This window comes from Monodelphis domestica, chromosome 8 (assembly GCF_027887165.1).
Source record: "Monodelphis domestica isolate mMonDom1 chromosome 8, mMonDom1.pri, whole genome shotgun sequence".
Lineage (NCBI taxonomy): Eukaryota > Metazoa > Chordata > Mammalia > Didelphimorphia > Didelphidae > Monodelphis > Monodelphis domestica.
In genome coordinates this window covers 228,432,194-228,455,142 of record NC_077234.1, presented here as the reverse complement: position 1 = coordinate 228,455,142, position 22,949 = coordinate 228,432,194, and the positions used below count along the sequence as shown (strand labels likewise).

Here is a 22,949-nt window from a genome sequence, read left to right as displayed (position 1 = left end):
ATGAGATAAACAATAGTAAAATGATAATGAATTCAAAACTACTTCATTAGATAGATCAATAATAGTCATTAATGGGGGGCAGCTAGTTAGCTCAATGGAATGAGAGAAAAATTCCAGAGATGGGAGGTCCTGGGTTCAAATTTGGCTCCAGACACTTCCTAGCTGTATGACCCTGGGCAAGTCTCTTAATTCCTGTTGCCTAGCCCTTACCACTCTTCTGCCTTGGAACCAATACACAATATTGCTTCTAAGACCAAAGGCAAAGATTTTTTAAAAAAAGAATAGTCACTAATGAGTTGATTTCACCTTGGAAGAAGGTATTCAATGAGTGCTCTAGGGATCTCTGTTTAGATTTGTGGCATTACATTTTTTTTTTTACCAATGACTTAGTAAGTCTCAGATGTCATGGAGAGAGCACAAAACAATGAGAGAATCCAAATTTCAGTTGATCAAAGGGTGAACTTTAATCGAGATACATATGAAATTGTTACACTTAGGTTCAAAAATTATTTTAAAAAATATGAGACAAGGGACGTGTGGCCAATTTAGCTATACAAAGATCTTGGGGTTTTAGTGATGTACAAACTCAGGATGGGTCAGTAATATCATACAGTAGACAGGAAAGCGCTTATCTTGGATGACTTGAAAAGTATCAGTGTGTCCAGGAATAAAGGGATGTAGATCCTGCTGTACTCTGCCCTTAACCAGAACCCATCTGATATTGGATTCAATTCTGGATTTTGCATGTTAGGAAGAACAATGTTAAGCTGGAGGATTTGGGGGGGGGGGCAGAAGAAAAACATAACTAATCAGGATGTTGATTGTCCTGAAAAGGCCAGTTGAAGGAGTTAGATCCAATTAAGACGTAGAAGAATGTGCCAACTGTCTTTAAGTATTGTCATATAGAAGAGCGATTGGCATTTTTCTGCTTAGCCTGAGAGGGGAGAAAAGCAAAGAAAGTACCAAAGAGATAGATGTACACTTGAATTTTGTCAAAACTTCTTAGCATTTAGAACTGTCCAAAAGAAGAGTGGGCAGTTTCAGGAGTACTAAACTGAGATAAAATCATACTACAGGAACAACTAGGAGACTCCTGGGTTCAAATCTGGCCTCAGACCCTTCCTAGCTCTATGAGCCTGGGCAAGTAATTTAATCCCAATTGCCTAGCCCTTCCTGATCTTCTGCCTTGGAAGCAATATTGCTCCCAAGACCGTGGTAAGGGTTTTTAAAAAATCACACTAGAGCTTTTCAAGCCAAGGACACATACCACTGTGGGGTATAATGTAGAGGGGATTCTTGTGAAGTAATGGTTGGATTGGCTAACTTCTGAGGTCTTTTCCAACTTCAAGATTATGTAATTATTGATTCTAGCAGGCTCAGTGATTAACTTTTATTTTACAGAGCCCAGAGCTGCTTTTAGACATTTTGGTAGTATCTATTGGCACAGTGGATAGGTGTATTCATGAGAAAATGAGGAAAGAAATGTATGTATTAATAAAGTGAATGTTCAAAAGATAACTGGTTCCTAGGATTATAGCTTCAGAAATGGAAAGGACCTCAGACACCACCTGGCCCTAACCCCCTCATTTTCACGTATGATTAGAGAAGCATACATTTGCAGCTAAAAGTTATCTCAGATGCTACTTAGTCCAAATCTCTGATTTTAGAGAAAAATTCTAAGAGCATAGATTTAGAGGTAGATGCAATCTTGAAGGCTTTGGGCTCAACCTCCCCATTTTACAAATGAGGAAAATAAGGCATCAAAAGATTAAATGGTTTGTCTAGAATCACATTGCTAGTAAGTGTCTGCAGATTTCCGACTCCTGGTTTATACTATCCACTATGCCATTATTCTCAGGAGCCATGGGATACCCTCAATGAGAGAACTAGCCCTTGGAGGTGGGAGCAGAAATGGAAACCATATACTTACCATCATCTTGGACAATTAAATAACTCGTTTTCATATAAAAATTTTAATAAAATGAACACATGGAATATGTGTACATGCAGCAATACATACAGCAATATATAAACATGCAGATTACATACATTTCTATTTACAGAATCCAATTTTTGCAGAGTTCAGTCACTTCAGCACCACATGGCAAAGAGTGAAAACTGCTAAGTCCAGAAATAGGAGATCTTTTAGAGAAATTCCTTTGGGCCATTTCACAAAGGAACCAGGTCTCCATAACTATTCATGGCATTGATCCAGTCAGCTTCCTTAGACTTCTGAAGTTATGTTCTGAGGATGCACTTGATCAAATTTTGAACAATACCTTTCACATAAGAAAAACGTCCCACTTGTCAAAGAACAAGTTGCACTTGAAATTCCCAATGGGAAAGCAAGCCCAGTTTCTTTCCTAACTAATTGGTTTGTGTAAACTGGAAAGTCTTTTGGAAATTGCATGGTGGTCTGGTCTGACAAATCCATGTAGGTACTCCAGGTCACTGAGATGCCAATACTGACACTACTGATGATGAAGCAACATCCAGCAATCACATGACATGCGTCAACGAAACGTGGGAATGGTTCATTCCTGGAGATAATCAAGAATGCCCCCAGACTCAAAATCAGACCAATCCCTTGCAGGAAGATGGGCAATATGATCATGTCCTGGCAGTATTGGAATTCTGTGGGGATATGCCAATTGGAATCCATTTTAACACAGACTGTTGTTGTATACTTGAATTCAGAATAACGTTGAAGATAGCAAACCTTCCAAAGTCCAATCCACATAGTGGGTATCCGCCAATTGCTAAAATGCCACACTCTCCAAAACACAGAACTTGCTATGTCAATACATAAGAACCAACCTAAAAAAGCAAATAGTAGGGCAGTCACCAGGAGTAAAAATTTTCTGATCTTAAATGTCATTATAGGCTGAAGGTTGATGAGTCATGAAGACTATCCAGGAGCACTGAAGAAAAAAAACAACAACAATAGAACGAATTTTTTAAAAGGTTTTCCATATTGATGCCTTGTCTTACATGTGGACAAAGCTATATTTGAGTATTCCACATAGAGCAGTAAAGATATAAAAAACTTTGTTTTAAGGGACCATTTATTTTTAATTGTCCCTTAATTTTCTTGAGCTTTTACCTTTAAAGACTAAAAGGGGCAAGTAGATGAGGTCAGTGGTGTCAAATAGAAACCACATATTGACTTAGACAAATTTTACTCTTTTTTTCTAGCTCGATAAAATATTGTTTTGCTAGTGTGATAGGTATGACACTGGATAAGTGAATTAATTTAGTTATTTTCATTAAATTGAATATTGGCTTTGAAAACCACAAATGAACATTTTCCACATTGTATTCTATTTTTATTTTTGTTAATCATTTCCCAATTACATGTTAATCTGGTTCCTCCTCACTCTGGAGTTTTGAGGCTTCTCAGGACAAAGAAATTTCATACCTCTAGGGTAGGCGATCTCTAAAATCACTTTGATGTCCAACATTCTATGATCCCAGAACCTGGTTCAAGTAGATTTGTAATTTCATTGGTTAAGGGAATCCCTAGGAGGAAACTCCCTCTATTAGTATAGATTTGCAATTAATTCTGCAGTTTATAGATTCAGGAGTTACCTGAGACATTGCCAAATGTCAAGAAGTGGATTCTAGACTTAGAGACAGGAGGTCCTAGGTTCAAATCTGGTCTCGGCATCTCCGAGCTATATGACCCTGGGCAAGTCATTTAATTCCCATTCTCTGACCCTTACTGCTCTTCTGCCTTGGAACCAATACACAGTACTGATTCTAAGATGGAAGGTAAGAGTTTTAATTTAAAAATATTTTTAAGGTGGATTCTATATACTCTTTCACACCACATCTCTTTATTCAAGTCAATTCAAGTTTTTTAAATGAAGCAACATAATTAAAGATTATAGATAAATTCCTGATAATTCAGACTAAAACAGGGGTATGCAAGTGGCATGGATAACGTTTTCAAAGTTGAATAATGAAAACATCCCCTGAGAAACAACTTGGCTTAATACACACACACACACACACACACACACACACACACACACACACACATACACACACACAGTTGGTTTCAGAATCTCTATGAATTGAGTTCAGGTCCTATGTCTGACATACACTAGCTTTGTGACCCTGGTCAAGTCACTTTTCCTTTCTATGGTCCGGGTAATTGTCCTGAGAAGCCTCAAAACTCCAGAGTGAGGAGGAACCAGATTAACATGTAATTGGGAAATGTTTAACAAAAATAAAAATAGAATACAATGTGGAAAATGTTCATTTGTGGTTTTCAAAGCCAATAAAAACCTTTCAGAACTGGAAAAGACCTTAGATATAATTTAGCCCATTTAGGTAGAAATAGTCCCCATTTAAGGAGCTGGGAAGCTCCACAGGTTTTGTACTTCTCTCTTTTGCAGTCTTAGATTTCCTTAGATCTCTGAGGGAATCTTAAAATGTTCTTCCCACTCCCTAACATCAATATATTTAAAAAACAAAATAAAAATGCTTCACTAGGAAATTAAGAGGCAGAAGTTAAGTGAAACAAAAGCATATATAAAGACCTAATAAGCATAACTCAGATTTATTTGGCACCTTATGTATGCCTTCCTCATTACATTTCTGCAGGGCATGTCACATAAGTATCATTTGTCATGTGAACAAAAAGAGGCTCCAAGAGGTCAGAATGAGTTCTTGAACCCAATTTTTCTATTCCTGTCAGTTCCTTTCCCATTCCACTATAGAGCTCAAAAATGGCAGGGGTAGAAAGACAAGACATCTTAGCTTGGTTCCCTTTCTATCGATCCTGTGCCTAAATTCTTCATTATCATCTCTGGGAAGTTTATTTCTCTCTTTTATTTTGTCCTTCCCTTCACTATCTAAAGGAGCACTAGGCACTAGTTCACCCCTGACTCTATAAATCCACAGGGCTGTTATTTAGGGGGAAACTTTCGAATCAAGAAAGCCCATCCTTACGCTCCTCTGGGGATGCCTGACCATTTGGACACCTATGGCAAATAAAAAGATAACTGTCTTCTTCTTCCTTGGGGTGAGTGACTCAGAATAACAACAGAAATACAGCAAACTGTGGGGCATGGAGGGAATTCCATTTCCTTTTATCAAGCTTTTTAATCTTCTCAATAAGGAAACTAAGGTATAGGAGGAATACTAAGTGACTTGTCCAGTGGTCACATAGGGACCTAGTGGAAGAGTTTTGCATAGAACTCAACTTCCTTCATCCTGAATCTGGTGTACTTTCAAGTAGATGGATTAGGGGAGGAAATTTTGCAAGTGAAAGAATAGGGCTATTTCTTTGGCTCTGGTGAGATAAATGGTACCCAAAAGTCCATCCGTTTGCTTTCAAAATTCTGCCTACCATGAGTCTAAAATTCACCCCAGGTAAGCTATTCTTTTGTAGACTAATGCAGATGTTTAATTAAAGTAAGATAACCCAATGGTGTGAATAGAAGATTGCCTTCTGATCAGGCTCCATTCAGTTCTTGCTTCTGACACATACCTTGGACAAATCACTAACTTCTCAGTGTCCAAAGCACCTCTTTCTGATAGGGATTCTTAACCTTTTTATATGTTATGGACTCCTTTGGACATCTAGTGAAGTCTATGGACCTCTTTTCAGAAATATTGTTTTGAAAAAATTGAGTTAGATTCATTTCCCCCCAATTACATGTAAAAACAGTTTCCAACATTTAAAAAAGAATTTTGAGTCTCAAGTTCTCTCCCTTCCTCTTTTCCCTCAATCCCCCCCCCCACTCTGAGAAGGTAAGCAATCTGATACAGACTTTACATATCCAATCATACAAAACATTGGAATAATGTTTTAATGTATAACATAACATGTAGAATAATGAAAGAAACCAGCTATACTAAAATACAATTTTTAAAAATGTTAATTTTCTTTCTGCCTTCGGATCAATATTGTGTATTGGTTCCAAGGTAGAAGAGTGCAATGCCAAGTGACTTACCCAGGGCCACACATAGCTTGGAAGTGTCTGAGATCACATTTGAATCCAGGACCTCCTTTCTCTAGACATGATACTCAGCCCACTGAGTCACCTAGCTTCCATTTAAAAATATATTTTTTTTTATAAGTTCACAGATCCCATGTTAAAAACTTTTGCTCTAAACTCATAAAGGAGTTGCTGATCTGTATTGGTGCAGGGAATTTCTATAGCAGGAATTTCCCACACCAATGAAATAAGCAATCTGGTCATGAACCTTTCTCCCAAGTTTTCTCCCCTCTCCTTTTCAAAATTATCCTGTTACCTGGGAAAAATAATATTAGCAGGACAAGTCTGGGTGAAACCTAATTTTAGTAGTCCACTAACACTTGTACAATCATGGATTTAGAGTTGGGAGGGGCCATAGAGGTTATCTAGTCCAACTCCCTCATTTTGCATCTGATGGAAATGAAGGGATGAAGACATTGAAGGTCACCGAGGTAATAAATGACTGAAGGAGGATTGGAATGGAGCTCTTCTGGTACCCAATGCTGTATCCTGGCCACTGTCTCATGGTGCATTTCACTGAAGGGATGAAGGAACATTTCGTGGGAGTTGGGGACCCTTGCTGGTTATGGACAATGAATGGCCCTGTCAGATTGAGAGCAGCACAATGCCAGAATGTAAGGAGGGGACAAGGGGGTGCCAAAGAAAGACTTTGAGCTGGTAATTGAAACTTACTTTGGGATTTTACCTAGGACTGGCCCTAAAGAACAAAGGAAAGAAATGAGTTTTAGGCAACTGGGAATAAGGAAGGAAAGAGAGTGGAGGAAAGTCCAGACCATATCAAAAATACATAGTATGAGGGGCAGGTATGTGGCACAGTGGATAGAACACAAGCCTGGAGTCAGGAGGACCTGGATTCAAATCTGACCTTAGACACTTCCTAGCTATGACCCTGGGCAAGTTACTTAACCCCCATTTGTCTGACTCTTGCTTTTCTGTCTTAATTATTAAGAAAAAAATAGGGTTTTTAAAATTAAAAATACACAGTATGGTCAAACTGATTGTAATGTGTGCACAATTCTGGATTCTGAAGAGTGCCCAATACATTCATGGTCCTCAAGCAATATTAAATAAGACATTTAAATTATAATACTTATCCACAACTAGATTATCAGAATTCCATGTGAATTTCAAAGCAAATGTCATCTATGAAACTGACTCTGCCTTCCTCCAAATTAGTATAGGATTTGCAGTCAAAGAACCTGACTCCAAATCCTGGCTCTGTCACAAACTACATATATAATCTTAGACAAGTCACTCAACCTCCTGGACCTTAGTTTCCTCATTTGTAAAAGGAAGATGACCTCTAAAGTACCTTCTGTCTCTAAATGTGTGATAGTGAATTGAACTAAGTGGGTATAACTCAAAGGGAATAAAAAAAACATTTGCCTTCAAAACCCAGTCCTACAATCCCCCCAAATCTCACTTTTATTAAAATTTTTAAAACATATATCTTGTAAAGGTCAAAAGTAACTTGATGTTTTAGCAGAAGGCATCAATTCCTATATTTACATTTGGTTTTATTGCTGCACCTTCTTTATTGTTGCTGATATATTTTTTCAAGGAAGCTGATCTTGATTAGAACCTTTCATCTCTCCATCTTTGTCATAAGCAACCCATTTATATTTTCTAGTCTTGGTAATAATTTGCCCTTCCCATCCCTTACTATTATCAAATAGTTATGGTACACCAGGACTGTTGTGTCACAATGGAAAAAGTAGATGTGCCCACCTAGAAATGTTTGAATTTTAATTCATATTTAAAGTGATCCAATGTTCAAATGAACTTGGTGTAAACATAGCAAGATAGGAAATTGGAGTGCATCATGGGATCATAGACTTAGATCTGGAAGGCACTTTTATAAAATCCTCTCAATGACTACAGATGAGCAAAGTGAGGCACAGAGAAGTAAAGGGACCTTCTTGGGGTCACACAGGGAAGTGGTACAGTCAGAGTTTGAAAATCCCATGTCTTTTAACTCTAAAGCCAGGGCTCAAATGCTAAAGTCCTCACATTCTATGATAAATGTGCTTTGTGCTCACCTCACCTCTTCCTTGGTACCATCCAATGAAGTCCACTTTAGTCACAGGAAAGATGGATGGGTTAACTATAACATGACATTCAGTGAGTCACAGTGGCTCTTTGACATGCCAAATTGGCAAAATCTAGGGGATAAGCAGTTAAATCATCATGTTCCTTCTAGCAAAATTCTTATGAATGTATCAGGAACATAAAGGGAACAAACATCTAGGAGTTTTCAGCTGAGAGAAATAAATTTAGAGATTCTTATATTGACTCAATGTGTTTCCATAGCCACCATCCCACATTGGCTACTCTGAGAATTCTTTTCACGGTGCTCTTGAGTTCTAGTCACATGACCCAAGACCAGATGCAGTATTGGAGCATTCAAATACTGTTTGAACAGTTCAGAATTCCAAGACTGAAACTCTTGTCTTGGACTTCATTCAGCTTGGTAGCCTTCTATGTGATACTGGTCCAAAGATGTAGAAAAACTTAAGTTTGTGGGCATATTGTCCATGAGTTGAGGAAGAAGATGGAGACTCAAGAATCCTGGTTGTTCCCAGTGTATTCCGTTGGATTTTCACAAGATGGCGGTACCCAGATTGGTGATGCTGAACATCTAAAAAATCGTAAGGCTCCCATCTGAGATCTTTTTAGAGAACAGTAAGCTCTTAATCATATGCTTTATCCCTCTACCTTTAAATAATTCTTGGCATCACATTAATCATCATTTGTTCTTGTAATTAAATTACTGCTTTGGCCAAACCCATACATATAGTAGTATATATTTGTCATTGGGAATGATTGTGGAAGAAGTGGTCTTTGAAATCCATTTGAGTTTTAAATTCTGTAATTTTATAAGATTCTATAAAATGACAAACAAAAAAAGATGCAGAGTTAAAGCAGAGAAAAAACGAGCAGGTAGAAAGCAAGGTGAAAAAAAGAGAAGGAAGGTAAGGGAACTGTGGTTCTCAACACAGGACACTAACTTGAAGACCAAAAAGAAAATGATACTGAATTGGGAGCTTTCTGTTTCTAAAAATTTTGTCAATTTTCTGTTGTGTTTGAAGAAAATAGCAAGATTCCTGACCTTTCTCTTTGTAATGCCAGAAAATCAAGAGTCCCATGAATAATACGACTAGTACTAGGTAGATATTGCTATGCTCCATAGGTCAGTTGTTGATATTCTGATGGGATATTTACTATGGTATTAAGCTGAGTGACTCCTAGAGTGCAATGGGCTTCCCTTAGCTGTAAGACCCACTCTGAAGTTCCCCCGTGGATCTTAGAATCATAGAATTTGAGTTGAAATAGATTTTAGGGGTTATTTACTCCAACTTTATCATTCAGATATTTCCTCCTCTTTTATTTTTTTAAAAGACATTTTTATTGATGTCTTGTTTTTCTTACCATTTACATAAATCATGGTAGGCTCAAATGTCTACTATGTCTGCTAAACTACACTACCAGACAGCTTGGTGACATAGTGAACAGAGTTCTGGGCCTGCAGTCAGAAAGACAAATCTTCCTGAGTTCAAATCTAGTCTCTGACACTAGCTATGTGGCTCTGGGCAAATCACTTAACCCTGTTTGCCTATTTCTTCATCTGTAAAATGATCTGGAGAAGATAACGGCAAACCACTCCAGAATCATTCCTAAGAAAACCCCAAATGGGGTCACAAAGAGCAGGACATGTTTGAAATAAACTAAATGGCAACAAATTACACCATATACTTATGAAATAAAGACAAAATTTATTATACTCTTGTATCCTGGTAAAGAATTTTTTTATTGTGACATGGTGCCTTTTGTACAGAGAAAATTTCTTATATTCCTCCATTTGCCTGGTAAAGGCTCAATAAAATGCTTTTTAAAAAATCATAGATTTACCTTAACTGATTAAAAAAAAATTAATGACTACTCATCTATTTTTCTCTTCCTCACACCTACTCCCCTATTGAAAAGAGGAAAAAAAATTCTTGAAATATATGTGTAGTCAAGAAAAAAAAAGCTTTGATTATTAGATATGTCAAAATAATTATCAGAATTTGCATCTTGGTTCCATCACCTGTTAGGAGTGGGTAGCATGTCTCATCATAAATCCTCTGGAATGATTATTGACTCAAGTCAGCAAGAATTCTAAATTCTCTCAAAGTTGTTTATCTTTACAGTGTTGTTGTTTTAGTATAAATTACCCTCCTATTTATTTCAGTTCATACAGCTTACTTTAAAGTCATCTGTTTTCAACAACACAATAACACTACATTACATTAAACATACCATAAGTTGTCCAGCCATTTCCAAATTGGTGGGTATCTCAACTAAAATTTCTTTGGCTTTACAAAAAGGGATTACTAAAGTGGTTTTGTACCGATGTATCTTTTTTTCCTATTTCTTTGTTTCTTTTTGGGTATAGATCTATTAGCAGTATTTTTTTTTTATCAAAGGTTTAACAACTTTAGGGCCCTAGTTCCAAATTGTTTTCCAGAATAGTTGGACCAATTCACAGTTCAACTGCAAGACAATGTATTTCCTACATAATTTCTCTTCATCATTCATCATTTACCTTCTTTTATGAACTTTGCCAATCTGATATAGAGTGAAGTAGTAGAGTCTTAGAGTTGTTTTAATTTGCATTTCTCTAATTTTTAGTGACCGGGGAGAATTTTTTTTAAATGTGGGTATTGATAGTTTGGCTTTCTTCCTGTGAAAACTGCTTATTCATATCTTTTGACATTTATTAATTGGGGAATTATTTTTATTCTTATATATTTGAATCACTTTGCTTTTTACCTGAGAAATGAGACTGTAAAAAAATGCTTACTGCAAAAAAATTTTTTTTAATTTCCTGATTGCCTCTTAATTTTAGCTGCATTGATTTTGTTTTTGCAAAAAAAATTAAATTTTATATAATCAAAATTGTCCATTTTATCTTCTGTAATCTTCACTATCCTTTGATCATCGGCCCTTTCTCTACAATAGATCTGAAAGGCAATTTCTTCCTTTTTCCTCTAATTTGTTTAAGATGTCACCCTTTATGTTTAAGTCATGTACCCATTTGGAACTTATTTTGTTATGTGATTTGAAGTGTTGGTCAATATTTAGTTTCCTCCAGACTGATTTTTAATTTTCAGAGTAATTTTGATTGAATGAATGCTTGCCCTCAGAAGCCAGAGTCTTTAGATTTATCAAACATTCTGCCTCTGTGCTCATTTACTTTGGTATTGTTTGTTTCTCTTTCATATTGGAAGAGGACCAAACATGTCATTCCATGATGTCTTGGTGAATTGGATTTAAGTGAGGCAGTTACCCAAAGTGGTCAGCCTCACTCTCTCCTTCAGATTCAATGAATCCAGTAGCAAGACAAAAATCTGGATGACTGGCTATGGCCTAGGATGCAGTGGATGACCCTGGCATTTTTGATATCTGACCAACCAACCTCTAAACACTCAGCAGTGCCTGCTTCAGCTATCTTTGTGGTCATTGGAACAGATTGTTCTCATCTGCCCATCCCACTGGGAGAAGTTTTCACATGCTTGGGGTGCATGTCCCCTCTAACTCACCTGTGGGTTTGAGGTCTGTTGGTTACCCTTAACTTGGTTTTTAACTCATCTTCCAAGATAGTTTTACTGGTTTGTGGCTGCTGTGCATGCTGCGACTTCTTGGAACCCCAGGTGAGAATTGGGTGAAAGGTATTCTCCATAGGTAGATGAACAGCCTTAAAAAGGGGTTAGCAAACCTCTATACCAGGGGTTCTGAGTTCTCTTTGGATATCTTATACACTGTGCTCATTTATTTTGGTGTACTGTCTCTCTAATCTGTAGAACCATTACATAATTATTTCATTGATCACTTTTGCAGTATTTTGAGATTTAAGTTATTATTACTAGTTCTCTTTCCTTCTCACTTTTTTTTATTATTCCCCTTGAGATACTTGATTTTTTGTTTGTTAAGATGAACTTCATTATTTTTTTCTAGCTTTATAAAGTAATCCTTTCATAGTTTAATCAGTAGAGCAATGAATAAGTAATTTATGTCAAAAAGCAGTCATTTTTATTGTTAGCTCTACTACCTATGAACAATGAATAGTACTCCAATTATTTAGGTTTGTCTTTGTAGAAAGCCTTTTGTAGTTGCATTCATATAGTTCCTGTATGTGTCTTGGCAAATAGACTCTCAAGAACTTTGTACACTTTGTAGTTATTTTTATTTATTTATTTTTATTAAGACCCTTACCTTCCATCTTGGAATCAATACTGTGTATTGGCTCCAAGGCAGAAGAGTGGTAAGGGCTAGGCAATGGGGGTCAAGTGACTTACCCAGGGTCACACAGATGGGATGTGTCTGAGGTCAGATTTGAACCTAGGACTTCCCGTCTCTAGTCCTGGCTCTCAATCCACTGAGCTACCCAACTTCCCCCTTTGTAGTTATTTTAAGTAGAATTTCTCTCTCTTTCTTCTGGGTTTCATTAGTAATATACAGAAATGCTGATATTTTCTGAGGACTTATTTTATATCCTGCTACATTGCTAAAGTTAGTTTCAATTGATCCTTTTATATGCAGAAGTGATACATTTATTTCCTCTTTTCTTACAATTATTCCCACAAATTGTTTATACTGTTTTAGTGTTGTAACTAACAGTTCTTGTACTATATCCAATCTTACTTTATGTCTGATCTTATTGGAAAGCTTTCTACTTTGTCCCCACAATCTGTAATGCTGGCTCTTTGTTTTAGATAGATACACTTAAATTCAACAAGGATATGTTAATTTCCTTTTTCTGCTTTAAAAAAAAAACAAGAATGGATTTGTATCTTGTGAAAAAAAATTTTCTTGTTTAAATTCTCTTCCACAAAATGATTAATATAGAAAAATGTTTTCCATGACTGCATACATAAAATGTATATCATCTATATCATATTGCTTATCAACTCAATGATGGGGTAGAGAAGGGAGTAAGGAAAAGAAATTGAACTGAAAAAAATTTTAATGCTTAATTTTTTTTTTACATGCAATTGGGGAAAAACAAAAATGTTATTTAAAAATTTTCTGGTTAGGGGCAGCTAGGTGGCACAGTTGATAGATCACCAGGACAGGAGGCTGGAGGACCTGGGTTCAAATCTGGCCTCACACACTTCTTAGTTATGTGATCCTTGTGCAAGTCATTTAACACCAATTGCTTAGCACTTACTACTCTTCTTTCTTGGAATGATACTTAGTATGGATTCTAAGAAAGAAAGGTTTATAAAATGCTTCTAGTTTAATTGATTTCATGTTTCTGATTTTGTTTTGTTTTTGTGTGTTCAAATTTTTATTTTCAAGATCTCCATTTTGGTAATTAAAGATTAATTATTTAAAACATTTTAATTTGTTTTTTATGTATGCTCAATTTATTGATATTTTCTTTTTTTAAAAAGATATAGATTTTTTTCCTTAAGAGCTATTTTCTCAGCACCACAGAAAAATTTTGATATGTAATTTCATTATTGTCATTTTCTTTAGTGAAATTATCTCTTTGATTTGTTCTTTGATGCACCTGTTTTTTAGAACTAAATCAGTCTAATTATTTTTAATTGTTTCTTTTATAGTCCTTTGTTAAATATAATTTTGTTTCACTGTAACTCATAAAATATATTTAACATTTCTGCTTTTCTGTATTTGTTTGAAATTTTTATGCCCAAATCAATTTTTGTAAAGGTGGCATGAACATGTGAGAATACATATACTCATTTTTATACCCATTCGCTAGTCATCAGAGATCTATAATATCTAACTTTTCTAAATTTCTATTCTTTCATTTTATCTTTTTTAAAATTTTATTTAATCAGATGATTTAGAATAATTTTCCATGGTTACAAGACTCATGTTCTTTCCCTCCCCTCCTCCCACCTTCTTCCCATATATGACACACAATTCTTCTGGGTTTAACATGTGCCATCGATCAAGTCCCATTTCCTTATTATTAATATTTGCACTAGGGTGATCTTTTACAGTCCACTTTCCCAGTCATAGCCCCAATGACCCATGTGATCAAGTGGTTGTTTTTCTTCTGTGTTTCTTTTCCCACAGTTCTTCCTCTGGATGTGGATAGGGTTCTTTCTCACATGTCCCTCCAATAGTTCTGGATCATTGCATTGCTACTAAGAGAGAAGTCCATTACATTTGAATTTACCACAGTGCATCAGTTTCTGTGTACAATGTTCTCCTGGTTCTGCTCTTTTCACTCTGCATCAATTCCTGGAGGTTGTTCCAGTTCACATGGAATTCCTCCAGTTTATTATTCCTTTGAGCACAATAATATTCCATCACTAATAGATACCACAATTTTTTCAGACATTTCCCAATTGGAGGGCATCCCCTCATTTTCTAATTTTTTGCCACCACAAACTGTGCAGTTATGTACAAAGCTTTTTCCTTATCTCTTTGGGGTACAAGTCCAGCAGTCCTATGGCTAGATCAATGGGCAGACAGTCTTTTAGTGCCTTCCAATTTGCCTTCCAGAATGGTTGGATCAGTTCACAACTCCACCAGCTATGCATTTAATGCCCCTATTTTGCCACAGCCCCTCCAACATTCATTACTTTCCTTTGCTATCATGTAAGCCAATCTGCTGGGTGTGAGGTGGTACCTCAGAGTTGTTTTGATTTGCATTACTCTGATTATAAGAGATTTAGAACATTTTTTCATGTGCTTATTAATAGTTTTTATTTGTTTATCTGGAAATTGCCTATTCATGTCCATTGCCCATTTATCAACTGGAGAATGGCTTGATTTTTTTTTTTTACAAATGATTTAGTTCTTTATAAATTTGTGTGATTAGACCTTTTTCAGATGTTTTTGTTATAAAGATTGTTTCCCAATTTGTTGCTTCCCTTCTAATTTTGGATGCATTGGTTTTGTTTGTACAAAACCTTTTTAATTTAATATAATCAAAATTATCTATTTTGCATTTTGTAATTTTTTCCAATTCTTGCTTGGTCTAAAATCTTTCCTTTCCCAAAGATCTGACAAGTATACTATTCTGTGTTCACCTAATTTACTTATTGTTTCCTTCTTTATGTTCAAGTCATTCACCCATTCTGAGTTTATCTTGGCTTAGCATGTGAGGGGTTGATCTAGACCTAATCTCTCCCATACTGTTTTCCAATTTTCCCAGCAGTTTTTGTCAAATAGTGGATTTTTGTCCCCAAAGCCGGTATCTTTGGGTTTATCATAGACTATCTTGCTGAGATCACTTACCCCAAGTCTATTCCACTGATCTTCCTTTCTGTCTCTTAGCTAGTACCCTATGGTTTTGATGATCACTGCTTTATCATTTTATCATTTTTTGGTTGGAGTTGATTAGATACGAAAGGAAGTGCATTGAGGTACCTTGCTATTAGAGTTTTATTGCTTATTTCCCCCTGGAACTCATTTAACTTAAGTATTTAATGCTTCATTATTCAGTGAATGTATTTAGTATTGATATTAATTCATTATCAATCATGCCTTTTAGTAGAATGTAGTCTCCTTATTTATCTCTTTTAATCAATTTTATTTTTGCTGTTGCTTTGTCTGAGATTATGATGGCTACTTACCCCTGCCTTTTTTATTTCAGCTAAAATGTGATAGATTTTGTACCGTCCCCTTATTTTAACTCTGTTATCTTTATGTTTTAAGTGTATTTCTTCCAGGTAACATTCTTGGATTCTTCTGGTTTTTTGTACGAAGAATATTTTTTGGATTCTTTTTTCTAAATCAGTCTTCTATCCTCTTCAATTTTATGGGTGAGTTAATTCCATTTATAATTATCTTCATGAATTGTATATATCTCCATCTCCTTATCTTCTATTTTTTCTCTTTATTTCCTTCCTATCTTCTCTTTAAAAAGAAAATGATCACAAGTCAGATACATGATTGCATCAGTGCTCTAGTTTTAATGTAATCTAATTCTGTTCTTTTGTCCTCCTCTTTTTCTCTTACCCAGAGCCCAATCATAGGGTTTTCTTTCTTTATCCCTTGTTCTTTTCCTCCCTCCTTCCCTCTTTTTTCTCTTCTGTCTTTCTTTCCTTCTTTATTTGTTCCTTCTTTATTCCCCCACCCAACAAATTTCCCTTTCCTTTATGTTTCCCTATTGATCAAAATGTATTTCTATATTCAACTTGCTGTTATTCTTCCTTCCTCAGTCAGTCCAGATGAAAGTGAGAATTTGTTCCCCCAACACTTCTCATTCAGATAGTCAACCTGTGTATATTTGATTATCTGAAATGTTTTCCCCTTCATCTTCTCTCTTCCCCTTTATGTATTCCATTTCCCCCTTTCCTTTATTTATAAAGATTATCACAACATAATAAAACAATTGATAAGATCTTTGTCCTAATTATCTTCCTCAATGACCCCTGGTATTTCTGAGAGGATTTTTTTTTTATTATTTCACCCTCTTAGGATATAAACACTTACTTCTTGATCAATCCCCTGATAATTGCACACTCATACTTATCTTCCTATATTTCCCTGACTTCTCTCCTTGAATTTCAATGTTTCTACTCAACTCTTTTCTCTTCATCAAGAGTGCTTAGAAGTCTTTTATTTCATGAAAAATCTATTTTTCTCCTTGAAAGATTACATTTGATTTTTGCTGGGTAAGTTATTCTTGATTGTAAGAATTTTATTTTTTACCATTTGGAATATAGTATTCCATTCTTTCTGCTATTTTATAGTGAAGACTACCTAATTCTGTGTGATCCTGATTGTGACTCCTTGGTACTTGAATTATTTTTTTCTTTCTAGGTGCTCACTAAAATTTTTTTGACCTGGAAGTTCTATATTTTTATTGTTATATTCCTGAGAATTATCTTGGGGTTTCTTATCAACAGATTCTATTTTTTACTTTGCCCTCTGATTTTAAGAGACTTCAAGTTTTCTTTCATGATTTCTTGAAATATGTCTAGCTTCTTTTTTTGATCATGGCTTTCAAGTAGTGTAATTACTTTAAAATTATCACTACAAGTTTTGGTTTCCATGTGAATTGGATTTGATATGAGCTACTCTGTATTTTCTTCCATTTTTTAAACTTCATTCTAAATTTGTTTTATTTCTCATGGAGTTATTGACTTTAATTTGTTATATTGTAAATTTCTAGAAATCTATTATTTGGGCAGCTATAAGAGAATCTGAAATATGGGAGGTCCTGGGTTCAAGTTCTGGGCCCTGGGTGTTTCTACCACCATTAAAGTTCATAGTGGTAATCTTTTGTTTGCTTGTTTATCCCTTTTTTGACCCCAAATTCAGACTTTAGGACTTTGCATAAAGGCCAGGCTATGCAAACTTCTAGAGTGAATGGCTGGGACTTGTTTGACCCTCTTTTGTAATCTTTTGGGATTTTCAGTGTTCCCAATGTGATCTAATAAAGGGTGGGGGGTTGATTATCTGCTCTCTTGATCTAAAATATGAAAGCTAGGGTTTGGGTTTGAGCAACACAACTCTGGGCTTGTCTTCCTGTTAGGAACTCTAATAGACTGCTCCTGGCCCAGTCACCATCAGCAGTAGAAGGTCCTATAGGTTTGCAGTACATTCTTTCTTGGTTTGATCTCCCTGCCCTGATTTTTCCACTTCAAGCTTCAGAATGGGTTAGGGGAAGTTCTGAGACCTGCTCTCCTTCAGGAATCAGAACTCTATATCTTACTTGCTTCTATTTCTGTTCTTTGTCTAGTATGTATATATAACCTAAAGTCCTTTACTACTCTTTGTTGTTATCCACTACCCTTAGCTGCAGATCCCCTCCTTAGTCTGTACTGCATCTATGACCCTCTGGGGCACGTCACACAAGCTGCCAGTGTGAGACTGCTTTGGGCATAGCATTAAGCCCCTCCACACCGGATCTCTTCTTGTTTTAGGGCAAAGCTCCAGGCCTTAGTTAATTTGCCAAGTTGGACAGCTCCATACAATTGTCTCAATGTTTACAGACCTCTGTCTCTCCATGCTGACCTGGATGGAAAAGATGATTATATTTTCCTTGGATTTCCTGATCAAGTCTTGGTCTGGTGCATTTTTCTAGGTCTTTATAGAGTAGTTCTGAGAGTGAGTTGAAGAACATTGTTTTTTCCTACTCCATCTTGGCTGGTCACTTACCCTACTTGATTAGTAGTGGGGGTTGTAAGTTATGAATATAGGGACACTTCCATATTTCAATGCAGTTTTATTTGTAGTATGAAAAAAACAAATAATAGGAAGGCAAAAGTATATAGTGTTTAGAAATGCAGTCAATAGAGTACTGGATATGGAGTCAGGAAGACTTGAGTTCAAATCTTCCCTAAGACAAGTGTCTGAGTTGTGTGTCTCTGGACAAGTCATTTCACATCTTTCTGCCTCAGTTTCCTTGTATTTAAAATGGGGATAATTATAGCATCTACTTTGCAGAGTTAATGTGAGGATCAAATGAGATAATAATTATAAAGTTGTTTAGCACAGTGCCTGGCACTAAGTACTATAGAAATGTTGGCTATTATTATTATTACCATTATATAATGTTACTGGAAAAAAGGATGTATCTGTTATCTCAACTTAGCCAATGTTTGAGCTTTGGAGGGAGGGCTAAGGGAGGGTAGTTGTGAGAATTCAGAACAAGAGATAAACAATTGTAAGAGAAGGGAGCATGGAGATCCAGTACCAGAATTCCAAATTGAGCTTGGTTCAAGTTACTGAGGCTAATGAAGATTTGCATTTAGAAGATGTAGAACATCCCAGCCTTTTCACCAATAGATAAGAAAAAAATTGTTTCCCTATTTGTTAATAGACAAAATTTTAAAGATAAAGTAAGATCATGAATATGTAGTGCTTCATGAACATTAAAATGTCAAATAAATGTCAGCTATCATTATCATTCTTGCCATCATTAATGATGCAAATTTATTATCCAGAGCCATACTATTCAGGAAATCTGGCCAAAGATATCTGCTTCAGGCAATCTGAGAAATAGCATGGCTGGGTGCAGTTATGGTGAACCTATGACAAGGGTGCCAAAGAGGGCATGCAGAAAGCTCTCTGTGGGCATGTATGCCATTGTCCCCTATCAGATTTTGCTACTAGAAAGGCAGAGGGACTTGGGCAGAGCTGCTCCCTTTCCTCTTTCCACCATACCTGACATTTTTTCACATTACCTGCCCTTCTGTCAGCAGCCTAATGGGAGTGTTCTCCCTCCCCTGTATGGGGTAAAGGTGGGGGCCTGTGCAGCACTCAGTCGGGGTGGGGGCACAGCATGGCACACAGTCTCTAGGTTGGGCACAGCATGGTACACAGTCTCTAGGTGGGGCAGGGCATGGCACACAGTTGCTAGAAGTTCCACCATCACTGGTATAGTAAATAAGAGGAATTGATGCCAAATCTTGTATTTTTCCTATTATTTCATAATGTCTTCTCTTGTATCAAAGACTCTCAATGTGAAGTACCTGCACACTCTTTCAAGGATTTCCTCACTTATTTAGCTTATAGCTATCATTCAGAACACCAGGAGAAATGATTGCATAATACATCTCAGAATATTAAGATAGATTTACTGTTTCCTAGCACAGGGCCTTAGTACCTACCAAGTACTTAATTAAATTGCATCAAATTCACAAAAGAAAGATTTTATTAAATAGAATACAAGTACAAAGTGAAGTGAACAGAGTCAGGAGAATAATTCATACAATGACAACAACATTTTAAAGGCAAACAACTTTGAAAGACTTAAGAAATCTGGTATATACATGAATATTTATCTGATTTATCTGATAAAAACCATGAGTCTGGTGGACTAATGATGAAGCATGTACCCACCACATGATAGAGAGATAATGAACTCAAAATACAGAAGATATACATTTTTAGGGGCAACTAGGTGGTTCATTGGATAGAGTGGAAACATAGATTCTGAGAAGTATCATGCAATAATTTCCCCTGGTTTTCTGAGAGATAGCTATAACCTAAGGAAGTGAAGAAATCCTCCAAAGTGTGTTCAGGTACTTCACATTGAAATAGTCTTTGATACAAGAGAAGGCATTGTGAAATCCAGGTCTCGAGATGGGAAGTTCTGGGTTCAATTCTGGCCTCAGACACTTCCTAGCTGTGTGACCCTGGGCAAGTCATTTAATCCCAATTGCCTCTCCCTTGCTGCTCTTTCTGCAATACTTTTTTTTGACCAATATTGATTCTAATTCAGAAGGTAAGGGTCTTAAAAATATAAGATATACATTTTTGAGCATCAATGTGGAATTTGTTCTTGCCGTGCTGGTACAATTTCTTCTTTTCTTTCTCTAAGTATAGGGGAGGTAGAATGAGAGGTAGAAAAAAAGTTTGTTAAGTAAAGAAAAAATTAAAATAAAACAAAATAGATATCTTGGAATAAGTAAACTTTATTCTGAAGGATGCATGTAAGTCCAAAGAGTCACTATTTTCTTAAATATTAGGGTGCCTCTGGCAGAGCTCCTTTCATTCCTCCCCCCCAAGAATTGCCTTGGTCTGCTGCTTCCTGATAGTCAAAAGTCATTGAGAGATAGTAAGTTTTTCTTTCTCCAGTTCCTTGCCACTCCATATGGCTTATCCCTGCTTTATTGTAGTACCAAGAACATCAAGAAACTTTCAAAGATCCTAGAAGGAAGTCATATTCCAATGCAAGGTTACATCAACCAACATAACTTTGGGTTGAATATAATGAGATAAAATAGGGAACCATGTAAAATCTTGCATGAATTAAAAGAATTATTTTACAAACACAAGATGAGAGGACATATCCTAGATAGCAGTTCTTATGCGGAAAAATAGAGGTTTTGGGGGACTGCAAGCTCAATATGAATGAATCACAGTGCAATCTAGCAGCCAAGAAAAATAATGTAATCTCAGGTGATTATATTAAGAATAGTGTGGAAGATTTAAATTAATATCTAGCACTCCAAGAATTATATTTTATAGAGTTTATGTATAATCACTTGAAGTAGAAGGAATAAAAAGCAAATAGAAATAAAAAACCCAATTATCTAACAAAATTAAAACCACGTGAACAAGTTCTCCTGCCTCTCACCTTACTTCCACTCCATGGCATGCTATCAATGAAAGAGAGAGTGAGAGGCAGGGCTACACTAAATTTATATCCTCCCTACATCAGCAAATAAGGTGAAGGAACATGAGATGCTGGGAATTAGAGTTCAAGGGTACCAAAATTAATTACCCAGTGACTGGAATGAGAAAAAAGATAGTCCTACAATACTCTGCTCTGTCCAAATTTACATCTAGACTATTGTGTTCAGGTATTTAGAAAGGATGCTAAAAAAAATGAAGAACATACAGAAAATAACCACCACATAAGGATCCATTGAAGGAACTGGGGATGTTTTGCCTAAATATTTAGTGGGGTCATGAAAGCTACTTTTAAGTATCTAAAAGAAATACCTTTATACAGAAAGAGGCATTAGACTTATTTTTCATGTACACATGGGGCAGAACAAAAAACAATAGATGGCTATAGCAAACAGATTTCATCCTGATATAAGTCAAAAATTGAATGAGCTGCCTTTGGAGATAGTTTATGCCTCCATATAGGTCATTTTAAAAATTCTTCCTCCTTGAATCCTAACCACCCACTGAGAAAGAAAAAATTTTAAACCATCCTGCACTGGCAATAATCAAGCAAAATAATAGTCAAGCAAAACAAATTTCTGCGTTGGCCATGTTAAAAAGAATGTGTTAATCTGCATTCTGAAGTTCATCACTGCATATCATGTTTCACCAGGGGTCTTCAGGAATAGGGACTGGTAATTGCATTGATCAGAGTTCTTAAATCTTTCGAAGTTGTTAGGCTTTATAATACTGTTTTCAAGATAAATTGTACTCCTGGTTCTGCTCACTTCACTTTGTATAAGTTCATAAAAATCAACCCAGATTTCTCGGAAGTCATCCTTTCATCATTTCTTCCAGCATAATAATATTCCATCACCTATATAGACCATAACTTATTCAACCATTCTCTAATTGATGATGCCTCCTTGATTACCAATTCTTAACCACCACAAAAAAGTTGCTATGAACATTTTGGGCTTATGGGACCTTTTCTTCTTTCTTTTATCTCTGTAGAAATAAGCTAGTGGACCTATTAGTGATATCTCTGGGGCAAAGGGTATGCTTGATTTATTAACTTTGGGAGCAGGATGACAAATTGCTTTCCAGAATGGCCAGAATAGTTTGTATCTTCCCCAATGGGGCAACAAGGTACCTCTTTTCCCACAGTCTCCCCTAGGATTTGCCATTTTCCTTTTCTGTCAACTTTGACAATCTGACTTGTGTGAGGTATTTTAATTTGAATTTATCTAATTATAGGTGATTTTGAGCATTTCTGTGTGGCTATTGTCTACTTGGATTTCTTCCTCTGAAAACTTCCTGCTTATATTATCTGATTATCTATCAACTGAGGAATAGCTCTAATTCTTATAAATTTGTAATCTAAGAAAAGAAATATTTTTCAAAGAAATTCATTGCCAGCATTTCCCCCATTTTGTTGCTTCTCTTCTTACTTAACTACATTAGTTTTGCTTGTGCATTCAGAAATGTGATTGTTAATTTTTTAATTTCCCTCCCTCCTATTCTCTTATAACTTTCTTACTGATGTTGATAGAAGAGATCTGTGCTCAGCACTAATGCTCTAATTTTGTATAATCTATTTCTTCCCTTCCCTTCTTGCCAAAGCCCAATTATAGGTTCTTCTATATTTCTTTTTTCTTAAACTTTATTTTTATATCCCTCCCCCTAAGTCAGAGTTAGAGTTCATTTTATGTAATATTGATCCCTCAATTAATCTGCCCACTTTGTTCACTACTCTTTCTTCCCTTATTGTCCTATTTCCTTGTTCAGGGAAATATATTTTTGTACCCAACTATTTTTCAGCAGTATGTTCTTTCATTCTCATTTTGGCCT

The 22,949-nt window shown here is 36.0% G+C and overlaps 1 long non-coding RNA gene across 2 annotated transcripts in view; it reads left to right on the top strand.

Moving 5' to 3' along the window:
* Positions 1–8,393: 8,393 nt before the first annotated feature.
* The window catches only part of LOC103096704 (uncharacterized), a 43,705-nt gene continuing 29,149 nt past the window's right edge, over positions 8,394–22,949 (top strand). The window contains exon 1 of one of the 2 annotated variants that reach the window (XR_471146.3): positions 8,394–8,656. This is a non-coding gene — a long non-coding RNA (uncharacterized LOC103096704). Of the gene's footprint in view, positions 8,691–22,949 lie in introns of both variants that reach the window. The other variant, XR_471147.3, reaches the window with a different exon arrangement.